This window comes from Lagenorhynchus albirostris, chromosome X, assembly GCF_949774975.1.
Source record: "Lagenorhynchus albirostris chromosome X, mLagAlb1.1, whole genome shotgun sequence".
Classification (NCBI taxonomy): domain Eukaryota; kingdom Metazoa; phylum Chordata; class Mammalia; order Artiodactyla; family Delphinidae; genus Lagenorhynchus; species Lagenorhynchus albirostris.
In genome coordinates, this window is record NC_083116.1 from 92,257,570 (window position 1) to 92,265,449 (window position 7,880).

The 7,880-nt window shown below is 39.4% G+C and overlaps 1 pseudogene; it reads right to left on the bottom strand.

Moving 5' to 3' along the window:
• Positions 1 to 4,979: 4,979 nt before the first annotated feature.
• On the bottom strand, positions 4,980 to 5,631 carry LOC132513175 (glutathione S-transferase Mu 1-like; annotated as a pseudogene).
• Between the last annotated feature and the right edge of the window lie 2,249 nt (positions 5,632 to 7,880).

A 7,880-nucleotide genomic window follows, 5' to 3' on the forward strand; every position in this document is an offset into this window, starting at 1 on the left:
TCCCGCTAAGTATGCAATACTAGAATTCTCTTCTCATCTGTAGTAGGCAGAATTCTAAGATGCAACCCCAGGTTCCCCCCACCCCAGTGTGCACACTTTGCATATTCCCCAGACAGTGAATATAATGGAGTTTACACCCATAATTAGGTTATGTTATATGGCACAATTGACCTTAAGACAGGGAGATTATTCAGGTGGACTGACTTAATCATGTGAACCCTTTAAAATTGTAATAGTTTCCTCTGACTGGTCACAGGAGAGGAAGTCAGATACTCAACCACCAGAAAGATTCAACGCGCTATTGTTGACTTGAAGATGGAAGGAGACACATGACAAGGAATGTGTGCAACCTCTAGAAGCTGAGAGCCACCACTGGCTAACAGCCAACAAGGAAATGGAGACCTCAGTCCTACAACTACAAGGAACTGAATTCTAATAAGAATGAACTTTGGAGTGGATCTTTCCCTAAAACCTCTAGATGAGAATTCAGCTTGACCAACACCTTGATATCAGTCTTGTGACACACTGAGCAGAGAACCAGTCATGTTCTGCTAGACTTCTGACCTACAGAACTGTGAGCAAATAAATGTATGTTGTTTTAAGTTTCTAGCAATTTGTTATGCAGCTATAGAAAACTAATATATCATTTTTCCAAGAGTTAAGTTGGCTTCTTCTTGTATACTTGGGGCAAAAAGGAGCTTATGCTCCATACCCCAGGGTCACTTGCACCCTTCATTCAAGGCAACTCATTCTGATTTTAGACAGCTCTGACTTTTAGAGAGTGCTTGACCATACTGAACATTCACTCATCAATATTCCCTTTACTCCTGTCTTAATATGTTCAGACTACTATAACAGAACACCATAGATAGAGTGGCTTATGAACAACACACATTTGTTTCTCATAGTTCTGGAGGCTGGGAAGTCCAAGATCAAGGTGCAGGCAGATTCTGTGTCTGGTGAGAGCCCACTTCCTGGTTCATAGATGGTACCTTCTCCCTGTGTTCTCACATTGTGGAAGGGATAAGGGAGCTCTGTGGAGTCTCTTTTGTAAGGGCACTAATCCCACTCATGAGGGTGCTGCCCTCATGACCAAATAACCTACAAAAGGCTCCATCTCCTAATACCATTACATTGGGGGTTAGGATTTCAATATATAAATTTGAAGTGGACACAAACTTTCAGTCTATAGAAACCCCTAAGAACTATACAAAGCAAGTCTGAGATTGTTTCCATTTGCTTTCATTCTTCCTTGTGGCTGGTGCTGTCAGACAGTGATTTGAGCCGCACAAAGGCCTGAGTAGAGGGTTCCATAGCACCCAGGGCTAACTGTGTAGACTCAGAGACCCCATCTAGCTTCTGAGCCTGTGTTCATTCAAATACACCACACTTTACATCAGAGAAATTTTTATCACTACACTGCCTTAGTATGGAGCATCAGGGTAAGCTAGGTTGTTTTAGAGAAAGTGTCAGCAAACTTTTTCTGTATAGTAAATAATTTTAGGCTTTGAGGGCCATGCAGTCTTTGTCACAACTACTCTGCCATTAGAGCAAAAAGAAGCCATAGACAATAAATGGGCACATTTGTGTTCCAATAAAACTTTATTTGTAAAACATGCTTCCTGCTGGATTTGGCCTACAGGCTGTACTTAGCCACTCTACTGTAGTTTGGCTCTAGAGGGTTTCACACCAGCAATTAAATGTAAATGCCCAGGTTACAAATAGCATATGTCCCTTTAACTTGCAACTCATTGTCCAGAATTAAACACGTGGCCCCACTCAGCTACAGGGAACAAGGATGTATAATCCTACTGTGTTCCCAGAATGAGGAAAGCAGGAAATACCTGGAGAATAATATGAATGACTACCACAGAGTGCATGTATTAAAGTTGCATGTTTGCATGCCTGTCTTTTCTACTACAGAGTAAACCCTTGATCAAGAACCTATCCTATACACAGAGCCAAACAAATGTAGTAGATGCGCATAAAAAGAGAGAAGCTGAAGGAAGGGAAAGGAATTACAAAAAAGCCAGTGGGCAGGACAGTGATTGTACTGGTAATGAGGGAAATAATTATCGTTATTGGTAGTGGCGATAGTTATGGTGATTATATTGTTAAAGCTAGTAGTGGTGATGTTCTTAAACGAGCAATCTATACTACTATATTCATCTTCCACTATATCCTCAACCCATTTCAACCTGACTTCTTCCCCCAACTCCCAATTCCCTGAAACTATGCTTGCTAAAGTCACAAGTAACCTCTTATTTGCTAAATGTAATAGGCAAATTTTTTAATCCTTTTCTTGCTGAACTTCTCTGCTATATGTAAAACCACCAAACATTACCTTCTTGAAATTTTTGACTCCGTGCGCCTCTGTGACACAGCAATTTCATGGTTCTTCTCTGTGTCTCCCCAACCATTCTCTGAACTTCCCCTACTCTTCCAATTCCTTAAATATTAATATTTCTTAGGACTTTATCCTCCTCCTGCTCCTTTTCTCACTCTGCTATCATCACCTGGATGGTCTCACCTACTCGCATAGTTTTCACCACCTTCTATAATGCTGTTGATTCCCATACCCATATTGCCTGTCTGTACTTTCTCCCGACTTTCAGAATCATGCATTCAACTTTTAGTCTCATACTCTCGCCAGGAAGTCCCACGGATATTTCAAACAAAACATGGCAGAAAATACACTCCTGTCATATCTTAGTGGTTGCAATGCCATCCACACCAGTCATCCAAGCTAGAAACCTGCGAGATATTATGCACTCTTCCTCCATGGTCCCATCTCCCTGTCTAGCCCAAATATTTCTTTCTCTTTCTTCCTTTCTAGAATACTGTCTTGGACTGTATTCCTGTCAACTTTCATCTAGATTACCAAACAGCTTTCTAACTTATCTCCCTAATTCCTTTGGTTTTATTGTAAAATGTTTTGTACAGAAAACTATAGCAATAAATATAATATATATCCATGCATCCACCACCCTGCTTTATCAAATCTTAATTTGTTATAATATTTGTAACTGATTTTTAAAGGAAAATAATAATAGATCTAGGTGAAGTTCCATGGGTTACCACCCCTAATCTCATTTTCTCCCTTTTCTCCCCAGAGACAGTCAGTATCATGAATTTAGAATTTGTCATTATCATGCAAGCTTTAGTTAAATGATTACATTTGTATGCATCCCTAGAACACATATAGTATTATTTTTCAGGTTTTAAACTTTATATGTGAGACCACACCACATGAATATTTCTAAAATTTGCTTTTCACTAGGTATTATGTGTTATAAACTACAATTTGAAGGCACCCTGAGGACTTCAATTGGATTTATAGGTTGATATTTTATCCAGCAAAACTCTTATTTGTTTTAATAATTTATGTGTAGGTTCTCTTGAATTTTCATGAATTTTCTATGTGGACTATCACACAGTCTGCAAATAAAGACAGCTTGTCTCTTCCTAATCCAGTTTGGATACACTTTGTTTTCCTTGACTTTCTGCATTGGTTAATAACTTCAGTATAATGTAGGACTGAAGCATTTATTAATGTTTATTGAAATCCTGACTTTATGGGAATATGTCAAAAGTGTCACAATTAAATATATGTTTGCCCTAGGTTTTGGATGGATACATTTGATTGAATTTTATCAAGTGCTTTTTCTGCTCAAGTGATATGATTATAGGACTGTGTTTTTTTTAGTGTGGTATATCACTTTAATAGATTTTATGATAATCAATTATCATTTTGTTTCTGGGATAAACTCTAGTTGGTTGATGCCTTGAAATCTTCCTGGGATTTGTTTTAATCAGGTATGGTAAAGTGACAGATATGGAGACAACTGCCTTTGAAATAAGAGTTTATTACTCACAGTTTCCAAGAGAAGAGGACATGTCACACCACGCAGGGCCACATGGGGAAGTACTAGGGTTGGTTAGGAGGCAGAAGGAGCAAGGGAAAAATATGAGCACAAGTCTTCATTGTTGTTTTGGTGGGAAGAAAAAGGCAAGAGAAGTTAAGCATTTTAGGATTTGTTAGTTTGAATAATTTCAGTGAGCTCTGGGCTATGGGGGTGGTCCTCAGTTGTCCTGTACCTGCCCCTGGAGTGACTTAGGGCAGGGAGAATATTGGCTTGGTGTGTGAGAGTTCAATAAAGGAGGTAGTTGGGAGCATGGACTATGGATTGGTTGGTTTGCATATCAAAGACATCCTGGCAGGCAAGTTGTTTAATATCTCTAGGAATTAGCTAGCTCTGAAAGGGGTAGTCTCTTCAGGATTAGCAAGGCCCCAAGATGTCAAAGCCTCATATAAAATACAGAAAATAAAATATATGATTAGTACAGTTGAGATGCTTTTATTTATTTATTTAGTTTTAGTGCTGTTGGGTTTGATATGGTAACCTTTGCTTCATGAGATAGGTCTAGGATTTTCTTCCCTTGTACATTACTTCATAAACTCTGTGTGTGTGTGTGTGTGTGTGTGTGTGTGTGTGAGAGAGAGAGAGAGAGAGAGAGAGAGAGAGAGAGAGAGAGAAGGCTTTACTGGGGATCAGGCAGGGCTGGGGCAGAGACCATGCTGGGGGAGCAGGGTCTCCACATCAGGCCAATACTGGTCTTCAGAGCAGTGTTAGGGAGCTCAGAGCTGAGCTCTGCTGGAGAAGGGTCCAATCAGGTACCTCAAAGCAGAGGCAACCACTGAAGGGAAAGATGGTCTGGTTGGCTTATGCAGGAAGGATAAGATTGGTGGGGGGTGGAATTGCTAAAGAAAAGTAAGGTACAGTAAACCTTTACAGGGCCAAGATGAACAGGGATTAGCTGAGGGGAAGGGGTCTAATAAGGCCTGAGGGATGAGGGAGGGGAAAGAAAAGAAGGAGAAAAGAACAAGAGGGATGATTCTGGGGGTACAGGGAGGTCCAGCTTTTCTTCAGGGCCCCAGTGAAGCAGGGACAGCTCCTATCTTCTGATCTTACAGGACTCTACTTTTTTCTCAACACAGCAATCTTTATGTACACAGGGCCTGGGCAAAGGCAGCTGAAATTTATGTAGGCAGAAATCGTCTTCAGGCCTTCTAAGAGGGCAATGAACTCTTTCATGTTTGGAAATGCATCCAGGCACTAGGGCTCAAATATATGGTGCAGGTCAAGACTGTCATAAGCAAGAAAATCCAGAGAGGTGATCTTGTCTCCTGCAAACCATGGAATCTTCCCCAGAAAGTGAGAAGAGCTTCATCTTTTCACAGAGATCCTCCAAGTACTTAGGCTTCAGTTTCTCAAAGTCAGGGCTGTAGCAGACACTGACCAGCTAATTGGAGGTGTCTATAACCTAGTTCTCAAAAATGTCCACATGAATCTTCTCTTCTGTCTCCCCTCATAGGTTGTACTTGTAAGCAATGTAGCAAAAGATGACATTGCTCTGGGTGATCTCAAAAACATCATCAATTAAATAGGGCAGATTGGGAAAGTCCAGGCCTGGCTTCAATTTCTCATTCAGTCACTGGCTTCTGTCATGGTCAGGAGCATCCCCTGCCATGTACTTCTTTCCCTCATAGTTTAAATCTTTGTATTCCAGAAGCAGGCAGATGGTATGAGCCAGCCTGTGAATGTTCCAGTAACCCGAGTTCATGGCCATGGTTTAGCTTTCTGCAGGGGATGACCTCAGTGAAGCTAGGCTGAAACTTCATCCTTGCAATTTTTCTTTAAGTTAGAAATTATATCAAAATAAAAAGTTATAGGGAAGAAGGAAGGAAGAAAGGAAGGAAGGAAGGAAAGAAGGAACCAGAGGACAGTGAGCCACTCTAGCAAATTAATAAAACCCAAGGAGGGGGTCGTGGGAACCTCTGATTTATAGTCAGTTTGTCAGAAGTACAGGTGACAACCTGGGCTTGCAATTGGTATCTGAAGTGTGTTGCGGGAGGACAGTCTTGTGGGGCTGAACCCTTAACCTATGGAATCTGATGCTATCTCCGGGTAGATAAGTGTCAGAACTGAGTTGAATCATAGGACCCCCAGCTGGTGTCTGGAGAATTGTTTGGTGCTATGGGGAAACCCCACACACTCACACACTGGAAATCTGGAGAATCAGATCCCATTGAGTGATATACCATACTTATGAATAAGATATTCTCTAGATATATTGTATAACACAAGGAATATAGCCAGTATATTATAATAACTATAAATGGAGTATAACTTTTAAAAATTGTGAATCACTTATTGTACACCTGTAACATATAATATTGTACATCTACCATAACTCAATTTTTAAAAAAGAATTGAAAACAGGGACTCAAAAAAATAATAAACAAAAAATAAATAAAGATATTCTCTCTTATCCTAACACATTGAGTGATCCAGGAAACTCCTTAGAAATCAGTATAAAATTGGAAAAGTAGTCTCAGTTTGATTACACTTCAAGAGGCCTAGAAGAGAAAATGTAAGATTTCTGTGAAGGGACTCATTCTCAAAATGGGTCACAAAGGATTTCCATGCATAAGTATTTTCTCCCCTTCCACAAAGCATGAGCTCATAATAAAAAATTACAACCAATACAAGAAAACAGGCCACCATGAATAAGAATCAGCATAAAGGGCTTCCCTGGTGGCACAGTGGTTGAGAGTCCGCCTGCCCATGCAGGGGACACGGGTTCGTGCCCTGGTCCGGGAGGATCCCACATGCCACGGAGCGGCTGGGCCTGTGGGACATGGCCGCTGAGCCTGCGCGTCCGGAGCCTGTGCTCCGCAATGGGAGAGGCCACAACAGTGAGAGGCCTGTGTACCGCAAAAAAAAAAAAAAAAAAAAAAATCAGCATAAAAAAAACATGAAGAGTACTATTCTTTTGAACTTCATATAATGGAATTATACATATACTTCCTAAGCACATTAAATTGGCTAAAAAAAATAAGAAATTAAAAATCATGGAGGGAAATACTGTTACCAACTAAACAAACAGAAAGATTTGAAAACCAGCAAAATGAAAATTTCAGAAATAAAAAAATATAGTTTTTGAAATTACCAACTCAATGGATATGTTAAACAACACACTATACATAGCTGAAGACAGTAGTGCTGAACTAGAAAAATAGTATGAAAAAAATTACGTAAATGGAGTACAACTGAAAAGGAAATAAAAGATGTAAAAGCACAATTAAGAGACTTAGAGAATAGAATAAGAATGTTCACCATATCTCTAATAGAAGTTCCAAAAGAAGAGAACACAGAGCATGAAAGATAATATTTGAAAAGATAATGACATTGAGAATCATACTAAATATCAAGCTGGATAAGTAAAAATAAATCCCCAAAACACACTCAGACATATCATAGTGAAACTGCAGTATTCCAAAGACCAAGAGAATATCTTAAAAGCTATCTGGGAAAAAAACTGGCAGATTAAATATAGACTGACTTCATACTCCTTATCCAAAAGATAAGGAGGACAATGGGGATCTGAGAGAAAATAGCAATCTTTTAAGATCAGTTGAAAGAAAGAGATTTGTAGACAACACTGAACTTACTACCAACATATCATCAACGAAGAAATTTATACTTCTCAGTCACCAAAATCCTAGATGATTTTTTCTGCTTCTCAACCTGGAACTCAGCAAGTCCAGTACTACTGCTTTGCTTTCTGTTCCATTTTCTTGTTTTTAGAGCTGGCTGTATCTTTTTTGGTTTTCTATTTTTACATTTTATCTCTCTCTGCTATATGTTTGGACCAGAAGGGTATATAAAACATGAAATCACTGTGTCATCCTAACTGGAAATCTCCTTATTTCTTTACCTTCATTTCAATGTCCATATAACCTCCAGAATAATCTAGCTCAGTGCTTCTTAAATCACCTATGGTGAAAGATTAGTGTGATAATTTTTTCCAATAGA